The 20,210-nt window shown below is 38.9% G+C and overlaps 1 protein-coding gene across 8 annotated transcripts in view; it reads right to left on the reverse strand.

The window, feature by feature from the left end:
- FHIT (fragile histidine triad diadenosine triphosphatase) overlaps positions 1 to 20,210 on the reverse strand; it is a 1,472,419-nt gene that overhangs the window by 1,296,829 nt on the left and 155,380 nt on the right. Inside the window, exon 3 of one of the 8 annotated variants that reach the window (XM_073901468.1) lies at positions 19,897 to 20,065. The exons of the other annotated variants lie outside the window; for them this stretch is intronic. The gene's annotated coding sequence lies outside the window, so the exon portion shown is untranslated. The remainder of the gene's footprint in view (positions 1 to 19,896; positions 20,066 to 20,210) is intronic. 8 annotated transcript variants of the gene reach the window in all.

Raw genomic sequence — 20,210 nt, forward strand, 5'->3', positions numbered from 1 at the left:
TTCTCCATCTTGAGGCAGGAGCACTTGAGAGTCACTTTTGCTTCCCTCATTCACCTACTGGAGTCACCCCCAAGATGTGAAGTACTCCTCCTCATCTCACCCCATTTCTGATACAGCAAAAGCAGAGAGAGCAGAGAAAACCCATTTCTAGAGGCTGGATACATCAAGACACTAGAAATGAGCAAAGGGGCTAATAGGCCTAAGGAATTAACTATAGGGAGAGAGTAGAAGATCCTCTCTGTGGTAGACAGGGCTAACAGGGACAGCTCAGAATAGGGATCAGGAAACTATGGCCCACAAGCCAAAATGGACTGCTACCTATTTTTATAAATAGAGTTTTCTTGGAACACAGCCACACTTCTTTGATTACATATTACCTATGGCTACCTTTGATATAAAAAGCAGAGTTGAATAATTGCTACAGAGACTGCATGGCCTATAAAGCCAAAAATACTTGTTCTTAGGTCTTTTATAGAAAAAGTCTGCCAATCCCAGGTATAGAACTGTACTGTCCAATGTAGCAGCCACCAGCATAAACTGATATGTGCTCTAAGTGTAAAAACAGATTTCAAGTACTTAGTATGAGAAAAAGTAGAATATCTCATCAATATTTTTAGTATTTGATTACAGGGTGAAAAAGTAATGTTTTGAATAAAATCTATTATTAAAATTAATTTTATCTGTTTCTTTTTACTCTTTAATGTAGACAGTAGAAAATGTAAAATTATATATAGGACTCACATTATATTTCATTGGGTAGTGTGGTATAGAAGGGAAGCTTCCAGCATGTATACAGAACTTGGGAGACAAGCTGCATAGTAAGACTCTTGTTCTTACTCTACTTTCTACTTTGTCTTTGTTTTTTACACTCCACTCCCAGATCTTTCTTTTAATAATTACCTCGAATTCACAAACTCATAAGCGTGAAATTCTTGCAAGTCACTATTGCAGAATTTCAACAGAAGAAAGTATGTGCACATCAGAATTTCACAGCAAAAGGGTCAATGGCTGGGCTATGTGGTAAGCTGTATTTGCTGCCTGGCACCATTCTTTCTGCTATAGCAGGGTTCTAAGCAAATTTCACAAGGGAGATACTCTTTGAAGTCTCATGATCTACACTGAAAATTCATGCCTATCAGTTGATTTTCAACAAGAGTGCCAAGTTTCCTCAATAAATGGTGCTGTGACAACTAGATTCCTACCTCACATCATATATAAAAATTTATTCAAAATGAACCAATGATCTAAATATGACCTAAAATCATAAAACTCTTAGAAGAAAACATTGTATTTGGCAATGGATTCTTATATATGACACCAAAGCATGAGCAACAAAAGAAAAAAATACATACATTAGATTTCACCAAAATTAAAAACTTTTGTGCATCAAAGGACCTTATCAAGAGAGTGAAAAGACAACCTATAGAATGGGAGAACATATTGGCTCATCATATATCTGATGAAGGACAAGTATTCAGAGTATATACAAAAAAACTCTTATAACTCAACAACAAAAAGACAAAAAAATCAAAGGACTTGAATACACATTTCTGCAGAGAAGATATACAAATGGCCATCAAGCACATAAAAAGATGTCAACATCATTAGTCATTAGGGAAATGCAAATCAAAACCACAATGAGGTAGTGATTCACACCAATTAGGATGGCTATAATTTTTTAAATGGAAAATAACTAACAATGGCAAGGATGCAGAGAAATTGGAACTATCACACATTGCTGGTGGGAAAATAAAATGGTTTAGTGGAACATGATTTAATGGTTTCTTAAAAAGTTAAACAGAAGTACCATTTGACCCAGAAATTCCACTCCTAGAAATGTACCCAAGAGAACTGAAAGCAGGGACTCAAACAGATATATGTATATGTATCATAACAGCACTATTCATAATAGCCAAAGGTGGAAATGGCCTACTGGATCAAAACCATTTAAAAAAAAAGATAGGGGTGCCTGGGTGGTGCAGTCAGTTAAGCACCCAACTCTTGGTTTCAGCTAAGGTCATGATCTCTTTTTTGAATTAATATATTTTTTATTCTCTCCATGACGGTTATGATTTTTTTTAATTTAAAATACACTTTTTGTTACCTAACAATTTCTACTCCTCACTTTCCCACCAAAAAAAATTGTAATAAAATTGACATAAGACTTTGTAAACCACTCAGAATCTACCCTATTTATATTACTCTTCTGCTCAAGTTAGAATCAGTTTCTGTTGCTTACAATCAAATAGCTTTAATTGATACAGTATCTTAGGAAGTCAGTCAGGAAACTTGAGCTCTAATTGTAGATCTGCAACTAATTAGCTGTTAATTTGGGATAAACTATTTAAATTAGTTGGGTGTGAGTTTTCTTATCTGCAAATTGAAGGGATTAGACTAAATTCCTGATAAGAGTTTAAAATCCCACAAATGATGCAAAATAACTAACATGTTTCTATCTTCTTTCTCAGTATTATCCAGGAAGAGATCACTGTCACACAGTGGTGGTTTGATATCATCCCACTAAAAATTAAATTTGCCAGGTAGGTGCTGCTTTTACTTCAGGTAGTTCTTCCATCTCATTCTTGTGACTCCTCGATGATGTTTAGCACGTACATCCCAATAGATGGAACCCCTCTGAGGTCTTCAGTGTGACTTTTAATCCCACTACCATGGAAAGGCAAATCAAATGAAATGGTCAGAGACAACACTTGAAACCTGTGCATCTAAATTTTGCAACTGAATGTTCAGATTGTGCTACAGGGACTCCACGAAGGCGCGGTGGAAGTTCCTCTTGTGATTCAAGGGGCTGGGGGGGTATCTGCCTGAAGAAAACTCAGCTTTCTGCCTTGACTAGGTTGATTGGTGCAAAATAGCCTTTCCTTTCTAAAAACAATAATGATGGTTTCTATCTGTTGTCTTACAGAGATGTTTTAAGTCATTAAGGATGACAAAGAAAAAAAAACCCAAAAAAGTTTTTTAATGTTTCATCCAAAATATACAAAGTCTTAGGTTGGGGAAGTTTGAGAAGCCTATTAGGTCAATCTAGGCTCTAAAATACTCAGATTATTGATTTAAATCTGTAAGGACAATAAATCACATTGGTCACAGAGTCAGCACCAGCTGAAAGTGGAATGCAGATCAATTTTCTCAGAGCTTTGGGCTTTCTCACGGGCTTGCCATTATAAAAGCATTGTCTTGGTGCCACCTCGAAAATCAGGCTTTTTTATATACAAAACTTTGGCCACTCAGAACAGTGCTATTAGATTGTGGTGGTTCTAGACTGACTCTGTCAAAACACCTGGGTTCTAGTCTAAGGCCTATCCAAGGAAAGTTGCTCAGCCTTGCTATGCCTTGGTTTCCTCATCTGTAAAGCAGGGAAAATAATAATGTTTGCCAACACCTGAGATGTATGCCACTGGGAGTACAATGGGTGACACTGGATTATATGTAAGTGGTTTTCTTTTTATTTTAATAATGATGTGTCTTATTCCAAGCATATTAAAAAATATATAACTAGCATATCAAGCTAACTAACATAATTGCTTAAGACAAATCTAAGAAAAGAAAAAGAAAGAGTGGGCTCCAAATAGTTCCAGCTAATTAGGGAAGGTACTTCATAGAAAAAGTCTAGTTAATAAACAAAAGAAATAACAGAATCAAAAAATCATGATTTTTGTAATCATGTAATGAAATAATTGATTTAGGTAATAAAAATCAATAGAAGAGATCGTTGTGTGAAAATTTAATGGAGAACTTTAAAATGGAGCGGTCAGGCTGTCCCCTGCCAAATCCACTGATGAATCTTAGTCTCACTAAAAGTGGTTCCAAGCACAGTGGATGCCTCCTGATAAACACAGTAGGAAGCATCGAGCACCATCGATGAAACATTCTTGCCAAGAACACTTACAGTAAATCAAATCTAGAGATAGCTTCCAGTATATGAAAAAGGAAGGATGGAAGAACAAGTTAGATAATACCAAAAAAAAAAAAAACCAACATGCAGGACCATCTGTAGGACAAGGGACCCTGTTCCTGTGACAAGTCTAAGGTGGGAATAGCAATAGAATTTCTCCAGATTAGTAGACTTAAGGGACATTTGTCACATAATACACAGACCTTGTTTGAACTTCATATTTCTTTTAAAGATTTTATTTATTCATTTGAGAGAGACAGAGAGACAGAACACGAGTGGGGGGAGGGGCAGAGGGAGAGGGAGAAGCAGACTCCCCACTGAGCAGGGAGTCCCATGTGGGCTTGGATCCCAGGACCCTGGGATTATGACCTGAGCTGAAGGCAGACACTTAACCGACTGAGCCACCCAAGCACCCTTTGAACTTCGTGATTAAAAAAAAAAAAAGGCAGTAAATGACATTTTCAAGTCATTTGGGGAAGTTAGATAATATCAAATAATCACTGTTTGTTTTATTAAATGTGATAATGGCATTGTGGTTAAGTACAAAAATGTCCATATTCTGTAGAGCTGAAGCACATCAGAGTAAAGTGAAGTGATGTTCAAGATTTGCTTTAAAATAGTTCAGAAGAAAGAAAACAAGAGTTATAAAGAAAGTGGGGAGGGATTAAAGGGGAAGAGATGAAGAAAATGTAGCAAAAATCTTGATAATTATTATGAAAACCATTGTACTATTCTCTCTACTTTTGCACTTAAGATTTTTCATAATAACTTTAAAGAGATTTGCTTAAATGAAAAAGTAAGAAAGTAATAGTAAAGATAAGAGAAAATGACAAAAATCATAAAGGCTGTAGATATGGGGCTACAATTCCTCAAAGACAGGTAATACATTGAGAGTGACACTTAACCCAGATCAATTTCACTCCCGAGTAGCACTACTACTTACAAAGCCTGCACTTGTAGCTAGTAAGAAACACCAGAATTTCGAACATTTTCAGGAAAGTTTACTTCAGACACTCCATGAAGTCCTTACTGAGAGATCTACCTATGTATAGAAACCAGTCAAGTCTTAAACTTAATTCTTACAGTTCTTCTTCTTATATTTTGCTGCCCTCTTCCCTAATCTTCTTGAAAATTTGTTGTGAGGGATTTTTGACTGTGTGCTACTGCAGAGAATGTTGCACCAAAGTGAAGATTCTTCTGAAAGCCAGCTTCTTCTTCAGAAATCAAGCAGCATTACTTAATGCTAGAAAGGAAGGAGCATTAGAGTGAGATAAGATCCTGTGGATTGGAATCTTGGTGAACAAGACTGCAAGATTTTTTGAATGGGAAAAGCCATTTGCAAACTTCAAAAGAGTATACTGGAACCTCACTCTCTCCTTTGAATGTTCAAATTAAGCCCTTTTTTGATGATGGTACCTCATCTAGTTTTATATAAAGAATCAGTACAAGAAGGTTTAAAAGTATGATGTTACGGAAAGGTAGTTTCCTGCTTTGGATCAAACCCATCTCAAAAGAAATAAAATATGGAAGTTAGATTATTGTGTCTGACCTAAAATGTTTGCTGAATCACAATAAAAACATTCATCACCCTATAAAGCTCAGAGGCACATTGAATTTACCAGTGTCTACTGTAACCTGTTACCTAAATCAAGTTTCAGAGATCCACAGAATTTCTTAGCCTTTTTGTTTTCTATGTGTTGGACTGGAAGTACTCTTGAGAATCAGCAGGGTCAGTGAAAACCTTATTTTGCACAAAGGAGCAATTTAGGAAACATGTATAAGTTTATGGACCAACAATTTATTTGTCTATCTAAAATGACAGTTTTATCAAATCTCATAAAGATATATTCTTAACAAGTTAGACTATCTGCCTTGCTAAAAAGCATATAAGTGAGGAAATGGTCACTACTTTTTCTTGACACCCTAACGTTAATGACTTGGCATGTTTGAGATGAAGCAACACAGAAGCAGCTTTCTAATTGTTAATCTTGAACTAGATTAATTTTCTACTAAATTAAGTAGACTGAACGTGGCCCATGGGCCATGGGTAGTAGAGATGTGTGTGGTATTTGTTGCATCTATTAAATACATGAAATTTGAATATATGCTATTTTATAGCAGTATCCCTATTCCAGCATCTTCCCCCAAATCAGATGGCAACAACACAATAGGAGCTATTTTTCCTTTATTCCCCCTAGAGAACCCATAATCAGATGTGACCTGGTCTAGGCTGGCGACTCAGTGCAGAGGGGGCATCCACATAAAATCAGTGATATGAAGCAGACACAAGGCTTCGTCTCCTTGGCAGCCCTCCCCTGCCTTCCCTTCTCCTGTTTGGGCTTCCCCTCTCTGCCCTTGTGTACATCTGGACATTGGATGCCCCCAAGTGAGTTTAGAATTCACTAAAACAAGACTCAATACCCTCATATTGAAATTGAAGGAACTATCCAGAATCTTCACCTCCCAAGAGATGGACATTGAGTGTGTGCAGTCACCATCCTTCTTGGGGCCCTTGACTTACCTCTCAACCAGCAATACTCTTGGGCCTTCTACCTGTGTGCATCACTATTTATCTTGATATAATTCCTAGTTTTTCAGGAATGTAACAAATTCAAATTGCTGGTACACCCTCTTCCCACCTTACAAAGATAGAAACACCCATCTATAATTCATAGATAGGTATGATCCCATAATAAGAAAAAAAAAGAAATAAAACAAAAAGAAACCACTCAAATGGTTGTTCATCACAGATTTCCTTCAGTGCCCTTATTCAGAAAGCATTCATCCTTTTAAGCCAGTAAAATGCATTTAATGAACTAGAATAATACTTTAAAGACATAACAAAGGTAATTATGATTATGGTGACAAAAGTGAGTTTCAGAATTATTTGTGGATTTCTTGAATGCATAACGCAATGTGGGAAAAACAGAAAACTCTTCACCAAAAATTCATACATTCTTCTTTCTAGACATTCTCATTGACCAGACCTATTTGTGTGGCCATGTAACTGAGTTCTAGCCAAAGGGATATGTGCCAATTCTGGGGTAAGGCTTTTAAGACATGGGTGTAACTTCTCGCCCTTTTCTCCCCTTCTACTGGCTAGATACAGATAGCATCATGGACCTAAGGGAAGGCAGAAATAGAGGATCAGAAAAGCCTGGATTCTTGAATCATCTCAACAGGAAGCCTCCTTCACCAGGAGCACTAATACCAGACTATTACATGAGTGAAAAGTAAATTCCCATTTTGTTGAAGCCATATTACATTTCGAAGCATAAGTGCTAAAGCAGCTGGTGTCACTCTAATTAATCAATCCAGCGAGTTCACATGTTCTAACTGGGACATCTTGTTATGATAGAAAGATGGAAGTTTAAAAACTAATGGGATTGAAACTTAAATATTTAAGGATGAAGCCATAAAAAAATATGGGAGGAGGGAGGTGAGTTGGAGTACAAAAAAGCAAACTGGCCATGAGTTGATTACTTTTGAAACAAGATATGGGTATATGGGGGTTAATTACACTATTCCGTCTAGTTTTATATCCATTTGACATTTCACACGAGAAAAATTTTTTTAGGGGGAAGTGAGAACAGAGTTTATTGAAGATACACAGAAAGCAGATATAGACAGAGCATCTGAGAGACTCAGAAAGGAAACGAGCATGGGTCTCCTCATAGAGAAAATTTAATTAATTTAAACAATTTTTTTAATTTTTAAAAATAAACAATTAAAAATAAAACTACATGAAGGACACATGAAAATAATAGAAAGGATACTTGAAGGAGTCCCTACTGGCCTAGCGGATGGGAAAATTTGAGTCCCAGAAAGAATAATGATGGAGATGAATTGAAATATATAGAATATATATTTTTGAAGTTCATAAGAGGGCGCCTGGGTGGCTCAGTTGGTTAAGCGACTGCCTTCGGCTCAGGTCATGATCCTGGAGTCCCTGGATCGAGTCCCGCATCGGGCTCCCTGCTCAGCGGGGAGTCTGCTTCTCCCTCTGACCCTCCCCCCATTTCATGTGCTTTCTCTCTCATTCTCTCTGTCTCTCAAATAAATAAATAAGATCTTTAAAAAAATAAATAAATAAAGTTCATAAGATACTTTTAACAAAATTTCATTGGTTACTAATTGGAGGTTACAAGGCATTCATTTATTAATCTGAAAACTGAAATATGGTAAAGAAACAAGTATTTTCCTGCCTTTTGAACTGTATTTCAGGGTAGCCAAATGGTTGATGAGAAAACGTTCTTTATGAAGCATTCCATGTAATAAATGCAGGAAGAATGACAGAATTAGAAAACTGCGATTTTGCAACTCCTAATGACGCCCTTGGTAACATAGGAACAAGCCCAGGATACCTAACCTACTGATTAATCTCAGCTTCACTGAAAGAATAATCCATCATTATGTGCTTCATGCTGAAATGCAAAAGGACATGCAGAGCACCACCTAAGAAGTATTCTTGCCTAAAAACATGTACACAATCTAATCAATGCTCTTGACTAAATACCAAGCTACTGAAGGAGAAGTTAAACATTACCACAAGGATGCAAACAGTCAAGTTGATAATACAAGCAAATGACCCAGTTTCTCACACAAATTAGGGACATCATTCAGGGAGGTGGAGAAGGGTAGGAGAAGTTTTATAGAATAAAAGAGGCGTCAGTAACACAACAATTCAATACATATTGTGTCTGGGCCTCATCTGGATTCTCACTTGAACAAAACCAACTCAAAAGGGCATATTAAGTAATTATTTGCTCATTTCATTAAGTGTGATGATGGTATGGTATTTATGGAAAGGCAGAATGTCTACATCTGTTAAGAGATATACACTAAAGAATTTTCAGGTGAAATGACATGATATCCATGATGTGCTTTAAAATACTCAAGCAAAAAAAAGAAAGAAAGAAAGAAAGAAAGAGAAAGAAAATGGGGATAGATGAATTAAGACAGGTAAAATATTGAGAGTTATTACAGCTGGGTGATGTGGACATGGGTATCCATTTTGCTATTAGTTCTACTCTGATGTAGATTTGAAATTTTCCACAAAAATTTTTTAAGGCATAAGCTTGGAGTCAGACAATGTTGGTTGACCAGTTCTTCTACTTCCAGCCATAGGACCTGGGGAGATCACTGCAGCCTGCACATTGCCATCCTCTGTCTCATCAAGTAGACAGGCATTTCTTCTAAGTGTGCCCAATATTGTTTCTGGGATTTTCTTCCAAGCCACCAACATCCATTCTGTGAGTTTTGATGCTGACCCTTTGAATGTTCATACATGTGCAGGCCAAAACAGTTCTGTCCCAAACTGCTACCTACCTAGGGTGATTATAAGTGACCATCAATTATGAGATATATCCCAATTTCAGAGATTAAAAAATGTGGGAAAATATGCATTTAAAATTCTATGAAGAGGGGTGCCTGAGTGGCACAGTTGGTTGAGTGTCTGACTCTTGGTTTTCAGCTCAGGTCGGATCTCAGGGTTATGAGATCGAGCCCCTTGTGGGGCTCTGCACTCAGTGCCAAGTCTGTTTGGGTTTTTTCTCTCCCTCTCCTTCTGACCTTCCCCCTGCTCTCTCTCTCTCTCTAAAAGAAATAAATCTTAAAAAAATAAAAAATAAATTATACAAAGAAAGAGACATAGAGAGGCTGTGATAATAAATATGCTGAAAACAATGAGATTGTCTAAATGCCCACAAGGCATCCCCTACTTTGGTCCCCCAATTACCTTTTTTTTTTTTTAAGATTTTATTTATTTATTTGACAGAGAGAATGAGAGAGCACAAGCACAGGGAACAGCAGAGGGAGAGGGAGAAGCAGGCTTCCCGCTGAGCAGGGAGCCCGATGTGGGGCTCGATCCCAGGACCTGGAATCATGACCTGAGCTGAAGGCAGACGCTTAACCATCTGAGCCACCCAGGCGCCCCCCCAATCACCTTTATCTCCTATAATTTCTAGGTCATTCTTAGCTACACGTCTCACTGACTAAAATACATACCTCCACTTTTGTACAAGCTAGGGCAACTGCCAATGGGTTTGCAAATGACAGGCCTTCAAGAGGTTTTTGATGGATGTTTGTTGCATGAATAACAACTATGCAGATTTTAAGCCAGGAAAGAAATATAACACGCAAAAAAAGAAAGAGGCGGGGGGGGGGGCGGGTGCCGAAAGCCCTCTGTACAAACTTCCGGAAGTTAATTTGAGAAAATCTACCAAGGAGTTGTGTGTGACCATTTTTTCCAAATAGAGTCAAAATTCCTGAGGCAGAGTGAAAGTTACACTGCACCTAATGATGACTAGGAATGCACATCTGCTCTATGAGGATGGTCTCTATACACAGGTTCTAGTAATTTCCATATGCCATCAGAAGATATAAGATAGAGAAAACCAGTAAGTATATAATCTTTGAGAAAAGACTTTTGTTGGAGCCTAAATACGAAGTTTTCCTTCAAGTCCATGTTCTGAGAGAACTTTATACATATATGACCTAAATGAGGTTCTTACTATATTTTGTTTCCTAAGATCCTTCAGATAAGGATAAAAGTCATATACAAGTTTTACTTAATAACAAATCATGATAATCAATATTTACTCAATTTTATTATGCACCATGCACCCCACTCAAGTTCTTTCCAGGGCTGCCAAATTTAGCTGAATGGAAACCCTACAGCTTACCTAACATATCTCAATTAATCCTATAGCCACAAAGGGTTGTACCTTGTACTTAACCACAAGGTAAGTACAGTACCATCTCATTATTCCACATTTCAGGACAGAGTATGAGGTTTACAGAGACTTGGTAACTGGCCCACATCAAATAGCCAGTAAATGGCATATTCAGAACTTAGACCCAAGAGCTATGAAAGGCCAATGCTTGGGCTTGTGTTTTTAACCTAAACACACCAGTGTTCTGCAAATGAACTGTGATAAAAGGATGGAGGGGGGAAGGTATGTCCCAATCTGCCACAGATAAATACTTTCACAAAATACAATAAAAACTAACTACTAGAAAAATGAAATTTTAAAAAAGGCATTTATATTCAAGTCCCAAATTTATTATTATTAGATTCAACAGGCAAATTTACTCTTCCTTGCACATGAGCTTCTCAATCCTTACTCTCAATTTCTGCCATGATTCTGTATCACACTGTCAGCAGGGCAAGGACAACCCTTGGAGTAGGGCTATGCTACCTTATCTTGTTATACCCATGTTTAGAATGAACACTATATATATATATGTGTGTGTGTGTGTATATATATATGTGTGTGTGTATTTAAGATTTTATTTATTTATTTGTCAGAGAGAGAGCGTGCACAAGCAGGGGGTGCGTCAGGCAGAGGGAGAAGCAGGCTCCCCGCTGAGCAGGGAGCCCGATGCGGGGCTCGATCCCAGAACCCTGAGATCATGACCTGAGCTAAAGGCAGACGCTTAACCAACCAAGCCAACCAGCCATCCTGAATGAACACTATTTATAATAAGGTTCCAAAGTTCTCTCATTGATTGAGAGGCTGATAATTCCTTTAGATGCTAGTTCATCTGTTATTTTTTTAAATTAAGATGATTATTAGCTTTTTCTTCTATCCTAAATATATTTGTCCTGACACTGGATATAACTGGCAAAGTAAACAGGAATAGGGAACTTTCCAAATTTTGTGCTACTTCATGATACAACTGCAACAGTATTTTGATAAATGTTGAGGGAAAAATGGGACAATATGAAGTACATTTCCTTGCCAAGAGAACACTGAGTAACAGTGAAGACAGAGACAAGAGGATCAGAAGCACCCCCTCCCACCCTTCACAGGGAAGGACTCTTCCAAATCCATCCTGAGAAGTGAGTGGCTGTTGGGAAAACAGCTGAAAAATAAGGACTTAGATCTCAAATTCTTCAACCTGCCATGTCCCTTGAGAAGTTCTCAGTTAAATAACAAGAAGGACACCCATAATACATTCACACGTGAAAATATGTCCTGGGAGGGGGAAAAAGGGATGGGGGTGGGGAGGGTTTGGGGAGAAGAAGCCAAAGCTTCTCTTTGTTTTTGTGTGCTCTGAAGTTCCAAGGTAATAATAATTTTTAAGAAGTCCCCATGTTTCTTGTGGCCCTGGTATGAACTGATGGGTCACACACACGGCTTCTGAGGCTACTCAAGAAGTGCCTAATTTCTTAGGCAAAGAAAGGGCACAATATGGAGGAGAGAAATTACTAGACAGGAGTCAGCAATTTGGAGCCAACTCAATCTGAAGGAAACAATTAGAAACTGGCACAGGTCCCAAATCAATAAGCGGAGGTGGCTTTGGGCAGTGAGCATAATGGCTAGGTAATGAAAACTCAGATGCAGGTAACATAGCTCTGAGAGTGGAATGGCTCTTCAATGTCTCTCTGGCTGAGGCGAGGGTCATCTACCGGGAGGCTGGAAAAGGCACATCTAAACAGGCTCTCACAGCCAGACTGGTCCCTGATGTTACAGCCCATGTAAACAAACAGTACTGCTGCGCTTTTCCCAAATCCTGTGAGAAATAAGTCCTCACAGCTCGCTCCTGTCAAGCCCGGAGTGTGGTCCCAACACGAGAAACACTTCGTACAGAATAAGCAATGGATTCAAAGAGCTTTGGAACTCTAATTTCCCATTAGCTCTAATGGAGGCTGTGCTAATAAATTCCCCGGCTCGAGGCCGAACAGGTGTAATTCAGTAATGTGGCTGTAATTGAGTGATGTCAACTCAATATAATTCGTAATGTTTTTCTAACAAATTATCTCATTTTTTTTCTGAAAAAAAAAGTTATCTGTGATTCCATGTGATAAGCTGCTCTAAAAGGCTGACATACAGTGCTAATGATAAAGATCTTTAACAGATGGAAATGTGAACAGTAGCACTGGCTAAGAATGATCTTAGCTGATTCCTTATACGCTATTAACCTCTTCAACATAGCAAGCTTTCGTTTTCGACCGGCAAAGGTTTTGAATTCGTGGCTCGCGGTCCACAGATATTTCTGTATTTTGTCACTGTGATTATTATTCTACTGGACAGGTCCTTTACCAACTCTGCAAGTTAGCCATTCCTTTCTGTGCACAGTTCTCAAAACAAACCAGATCTACATGCTGCCACCTCCATGAAGACTGGTCTTCTTATTGGGACCACCTTCTCCTCCCCATCCATGTACCTGAAAATGACCTTTGTCTCTCAAGTTCCCATCAAAACCCTCCTTCTCCATGAAACTCTCCAGACCTATGGTCAGAATTACTTTCTCTCTTGCTCCATCTTCCTGTCATCACATGACAGTTCAGGTCCCCCTGGTACATACTATTCTCCTACTGCTGCCCCTGGTTTCAATTCAGTGTCTTGCTTCAAGGAGAACCTTCTGTGCCTCAGATTAGGGCACCTTACACATGCATTTTGATGCCACTGTATTCCTTTCCTTTGTGGCATTAACCACAGTTATCGTTACTATCATTTTGTCTCTCTCCTCCAGTAGAATTAAGTTTCTAGCCAGAGTCTATGTTGGGTTTTTCTTAAATCTAGTAGTAAGCACATAAGACTCCATATCTGAAGAAAGAATAAGCAAATGGATGAATGAACAAACAAACACTATCTCTGTTTCTGTCTCTCTTTCACTCTATCAGTTTTCTCCACCTGATTGTGAACTCAAAGGAAACACATTCCTAATTGTAGCCATCAAAACGTCTAACTAACTTGTACATAAAAGAGATGAACAAAAGCCAGTTGAGTTAAATTGAATTTCTTCTATTGTAGTATTAGCATCAGACTGGCCATAATTTAGTTCCCAGAGCTTATCATGTTTTACAGCACCTGCTATCCATTGACCCTCATCAAGCTCCTACCATGTGCCAATCACTCTGCAGGATACTGTGGAACAGAAGTGAATGATATTTAGTACCAATTACTCTACAGTTTCAGGATGATTCCCATTTATAACTACATTTCTGCATTCATGCCAGATACACGGAATTACAGAGGTTAATTAAACACAGACACTGTCCTTGAGGAGCTCAGAGTCTAGTAAAGGAGATAAAAATGAAGAAAAAAAAATATCAGGAGGTAAAATCCAGGAGTAACAAAAGGGGTCTCAGTAAAGACTCCTGGTGTTTCAATGAGGGACAGGGGAAGTAGGCTCAAGGCGGTGGTGGAGGTGGTTTTTAAAATGAGTCTTACCCAGGTGGAGGTTGGGATTGGGAATGCAGCAAAAAGGAACGGAGACAGAGAGCAAGGCCACGCATTCCCTGGTCCAACAGATCTTTATTACCTCCTATGTGAGGCACTGGGAACACAGTGGTAAGTAAACCTAAGTTCATTGTCAAAGGAGCTTGCATTCTACCAGTGGAGACAAATAAAGGTAAAGTAGCAACAATGCCAGGTGGTGATAAGCACTCTGAAGGAAAACAGGGCCAAGTGAGGGGCCGAGCTGAGAGGAGTGCTACTCAAAATGGGTGGTCAGGGGAGGCGTTCCCATGGCAATGACACTGAACAATGACCTCAATGAAATGAGGGAGTGAGTCATGCAACACTCCAAGGGGAGAACATTCCCAGCAAAGAGAACAGTGATCCTGTCCACAAAGAAGGGAGTGCTGACGCCTTCTTTTTCAAACTGGGGTCTTTGAGCATGTTCTTGGAGGGTCTGAAGATTCTTGAAGAGATTCTTATTTTTTGTTTTCATTTAGATAACCCTCATTTAAAATGTTCCAGATGCACTCTGGATCAGCCACATGGTACCTAAAATGTGAGCACCAGCACAAAATTTCTAGGCCTGGGTGTGCATCTGTATTTGTATTTACAATTGCGGTGGTGTCAGGTAAGTACCGTTTCAATTGCCACAAGCCAAAGACATAAAAGGGGCAGAATTACCACTTAAATAACGTGTTTGTGTCCCAAGACCTCAGGGTGGGGGTAGGGTATCAGTGAATTGTCCCATATTAGCAGCTGGAAGTGTTAGGAGTAAGTGAGTCATCACACAGTTCAGGCCAACACAAGCTTGACAAGCTACATAGAACCTTTGACATAACAGACATCCCATGTTGCTACTTCCAGAGATGATTCTGCTTAAATAAAACAATACCATCTATCATGTTAAATTAATGCTGCTAATTTGAATTTGGTTTTGTCATTTTGATTGCATTTAATTTATAAATGTGTTACAGTTTCATATTTGTCTAAGAACCACACACATAGAAAGTTATACCTAGCTTTATAACTTTACATGTTTAGTAACCAAATTATAAAAAAAATTAAGTCAACTTTGGACGTTGGTAAGAATTTCTCCCTTTAAGTGGCATCTGTTACACTACTCAAGTCTGACCACAGTCAAAGACAGTGGTGAAAAGAACCACCAGAACCACCACCAGGGAAGAGCTCTTGGTGGTTTCCAATGAACGACACAGTAAGGAAAGGAAAGAAAGGAGGTGAATATCTTTGGCAGGAAAAAAATATCACAAACTGGATAGACCTAACAACTCTAACTTTCCTTCTCTGGTGCAAAAAGGCGATAATTTATGTAACATATTAGTTAAACCTCTTTCAGAACATCTAGCCCATTGGAACCTTAAACAGTAGAAAAATACATAGGGGAAGGAGTGAGGGTATAGAAGCTACAATTAAAGGTTCACTGCACTCCCGTGGCAGATTAATCACAGAGCCAGATGAAGAGTCAAGTGTCACTACAAATGCAAAATAAATCCAACTAAACATATTTCACCTGCAAGGAAAAGTTTTTCTCACAACCCAAGGCTGTTCTATGCCCAGAAAAGTGAACAAGAGCCAAGACAACTGTCTGGAAGACTCAGACAGTTGGTGGGAATGGCTCTTTGGATCACAGAACTTTATAATGATATTAAGTCAGAGCTGGCACCTGGAATCAAGCAGACCAGGGTTCAAGAACCACCTCCAACAGTGATCAACTCTGAGACCTAAGCAAGCTCTTTAATATCACAGGAAAAAATAAAGATAAAATAATACCTACATTATAAAGTTGTTGAAAGGGTTTAATGAGATCATGAATGCACATAGCCTATTTAGAACACTGCCTGTCATGGAGTAAGTGCTCCATAAATGTAAGAAATTATTTTGATGATGTTCTAGCTCTACCATTCTATAAGCACATGTCTCCACAGATGACCCAACAGGCTGCTTTACTCAACCCTACAGCCCAGGAACAACATCTCCAGGATGGTTCTAGATGATTAGTTATGCATACACCAGTAGAACACATTTAAGATTGTCTTTAAAATAACATCATTCTCATTCACTCATTCACATAATCCAACAATCTTACAGAGTAGGCACTGTTATTATCCCTATCTTACAGATAACATGCACAGGCCAGAGAATGGGATGGACTTGTTCAAGGACATATGGCTCATAAATAATGCAGCCAAGATTTGAGTCCAAGTCTGGGTCCAGAATCTACTTTTTGAATCACCAAATGACATTGTTCCTCTAGGTATATGACTTCCTGAGTCCAGTAAAGAGAAACACTGGGAACAGTTGGTCACATGCACATAATTGTTCATTCCTCTAGATTCTCCAACTTGTAGGCATAGCAAACTAGGGTGTTTCATTCCCCAGCTAAGCATGTCCCTGAGTTACAATTTATTGTTATGCTGTTAGCTAATACGGAGTCAATACAAAAAACATCCATTTGAACAGTGTTATAGTAACTTCCACAAATGAAAGTTAATTTGAAAGTACTGTCCAACATTTTTACATAATGTCCCATCGACCACAGCTATCTCAATTTATACTTGAATTTAGTTCCAAAAGAAAAAGGAATGCTTTGCTTTTGTCAGATAATGAAAGTCATTTAATTCACTGCGGACTTTTTTTTTTTTTTTTGGCCAGAAAGCACGGAGATGAAGTGACACCCATAAATTGAAGAGAATTAGTTAATTTGGGGAGTCTCATTATACCTACTCCTATGCTTTTTAAAAGAGAATCTGTGTCATAGTGTATCCTTTTCTCAAATTACCCTGAGTAATATTTTCATTTGTAAAGGGCCACATGTTCTCTTTCAAGTAGGGGGACACAGAGCCCTTAAATGTTTCAAGGAACCTTCGGGTCCCCCAAACCTGCTTCAAATAAAACATCTAACGATTATTCCTTTGAAGCATTGAGACACTGGCCATCAGGGCACCGAGGGCAGGGAACAACTGTTCAGCTCTGTACTCTACATAGCTGGACCCGCCACTGTCCAACCCCTTAATGAGCTACAGGGGACACAGTCCATCAGAAGCCAAGTCTGTGGTTCAGGAAAGAAAGCCAGCCACAGAGGGAAGGCTCCCTTAAGCTGGAGGGAGCTGTTTCCCAGCAGTGCCTTGCTGCTACAGTCCAGCCCTGTCATCTGTGCAGACTCCTCATTAGGAACCACGTTAGGGGCCATCGTATCTTCTCCAGCTGCAAGCAAAGGTGGCACCCTGGAACTGCCCTATGGCCCAGATGCGTGACTAATGACTAGAACTCTGGCTTCTTACTTGATGCTTCACCTTCAGAATTACGTGAACCCGCTCTGAAAGACACACCACTGTCACAGACGTATGGAGACAGATTAAGCTCCAGATGGAAGACTGTCAATGTCAATCGGTTACTCTTCTTATAGCCGGGCCGGCTTTTCATCTGAGCAACAAGAGAGAATGACTTCAGCACTCAGTTCCTTAGCTCAATTAAGTCTTAAGATTGAAAGTCTGTGTTATCCTGGTTTCCCAAGCATTCTCCACCAAATGCTTGTGTTTTGCTGGCCCCTGCCCACTCATTTAGAGTAGCTGCTTTTGATAGCTTTCATCCTTGAGCAGGTCTTCCCATTTCCGAGCTACTGTTTGACTTTTCTGCAGAATGTTCTGGCTCTTTGGTGAACTATACGTTATTGTTGTATCAGCTGTCCCATAAAGAGATAAAATCTGGATCAAATGCAGGACTTGTTGTCGGGGGAGAAAAGATAAGGTGAAGAATTCACAGAAGAGCAAGAATAAGACAGAGATGATTGAAGGTTATGAAACATTCCCCTTTTTCCCCTCCTCTGACTCTCTGGATCTGCCAGTTACTGCTGGTGTGTTTTATGCTTCCATTGTGATATATGTTTAGTTCAGAGCTGTTGACTTTGTTCCTCTGTTACAGGTAAGGCCTCTCTGTCTCTTGGCCTTATCTATCCAGCCACTTGTCTCCTGCCAGAGCTTCGATTTCTAAAAATAAATATATGCTACTTTCTATCAAAGGAATTTCATTGCATTTCAGAAATTCCTAGTACTAGACTCCAGATGCCCATGGCAACTTTTAAATTCACTCCAGTTACCTCTGCATTTTTGCTGTAATTGTGCAATAATGGTAACAATAATATTTGATATTTTTCTATATCCTGTACATACCATAATTCATTGAATCTTCACAGGGGAGGGATCATTATTCTCCTCTTTTCACAGATGAAACAAGCAAGGCCTCGAGAAGTCCATGGACTTGCCTGAAGACACTCAGCTCATCAGCCCAACAGCCAGGATTCGAGTCCAGGCAGCCTGGCTCTAGAACTTGTGTTCTTAACCTCTATGTTACACCGTTCCTCAGAAGGAGCGTTCTGCCTCCCTGGGTTTCTATTCTAACCTCTCAAATGTACAACGCTACTTACAACTAGAGTACATGTTAGCAAAACTTCTACAAAAGTATATGAATTAAGAATTAAACTTTGCCTCTTCTCCTTTCTCCTGTCCCTCTAACCTCATATCCTTATAATTTCATTCCCTGAGGGAGCCAGTATTAACAATTTGGCATGCATTTCTGTTTTTGAATATGGGCATACATTTTTACATGTTTATATAAAACATACTGTTCTGCCACTTGCTTAGTATCTTTTCATGTCAACTCACAGAGGTCTACTCCATACTTTTTAATGGCTGCAGAGTAATTTCAACATACAGACACATAACACTGTATTTAACAAGTCCCCTTTGATAGGTATTTATTTTACTTTCAATTTCTCATGACTACGAACGGTGCTGCCATGAACTTCTTTATATACTTAGTCAAGTATATTGATACGATCTACAGCTAGAAATTTCAAAGAATGTCTAGGGCAAAACATTTCAAACTATGGTTGATAGCTTCCAAACTGCCCTGTCCAAAGTTTACTATATTAATTTATACTCACAATAGGGTGCATGGGCCTCTATCTCTCCATTTTCACTCCCACTGGTTATTATCTTAACTAAATAATTTGTAATTTCATTATGGAAAAAAAATGGAGTTATAATGAGTTCCCTAAGGTTCCCTTTGGGATTGCTAACTTACTAGGATCCACACAACCAGTCTTGAGAATGAAATAAAGCAACTAACTGACCTCAAAATATCCTGTCTGCCTCCCTCAAATAACTCTTCTAATCCGACCTCATTTATACTGTGACCACCAATTCTTTCCAGATTGAGTTACATATGGATAAATCCCATGGAACCTAGACCAAAATCCAACATGAAATAAAAAGATATCCTGGTAGGGAAAGACGACTCTCCAAGATCATTAGAGGTACCCAGAATTGTTTCCCATGTCCCCAGGCATAAACTAAAATATCCACTGATATTTGACAGTATAAATACAGAATGTGCCCCGGTCTAAATACAAATGAGCAAATCTTGAGTGCAGGACTGAATTTCTAGGAGCTGTGTAGTGTTACCCGGAGGCATAAATTAGGTGGTTCTGATTCTGGCCTGAAATGAGTAGAAAAACTATTCCAGATGGCTACTGCCCCTCAAACACGGCCACTCAGAGGAACCTCTTCTAGATCCACAGCAGGTGCCATCATCAGCTCCACTCACTGAAGAGGCTGTGTTTTGCATTCCAAAATGGCACCACAAAGGACTAGCTGATATAATAAGCACAGACTAAGAGAAACATCATTGTCATCTTCATCATCATCTCTGGCAAGATTAGCATTATGTGAACCAAGCACTCTGCTAGTTCTCTAATCAACCCCATGAGGTAGATACCTTATTATCCGATTTTACAGATGTGAAGATGAGGTCACAATAAGTGATCTTTCCAGGGCTCAAACCACTTCTGTATCACGTCCAAAGTCATGCTCTTGACCATGACACCATCCTCCCTTTCTATGCGCATAAAATAAACATAGACCAGAAGAGCAAAAGAGTCCCAAACCTAGGAAGGATGACAGAGAATGGTGGCAGTTAGTATATGAAGGATAATAGACCAGTCTGACTGTAAGTCTCCTGTTTCAAAATGTTTGCATGTAACTAAAAAGCATCTACATTAACGTTTATAGGCACAAATGTCTATGGGAGCC

The sequence above is a fragment of the Callorhinus ursinus genome, unplaced genomic scaffold (genome assembly GCF_003265705.2).
Source record: "Callorhinus ursinus isolate GAN/ISIS: 27379988/994484 unplaced genomic scaffold, GSC_fseal_2.0 scaffold15, whole genome shotgun sequence".
Classification (NCBI taxonomy): Eukaryota; Metazoa; Chordata; class Mammalia; order Carnivora; family Otariidae; genus Callorhinus; species Callorhinus ursinus.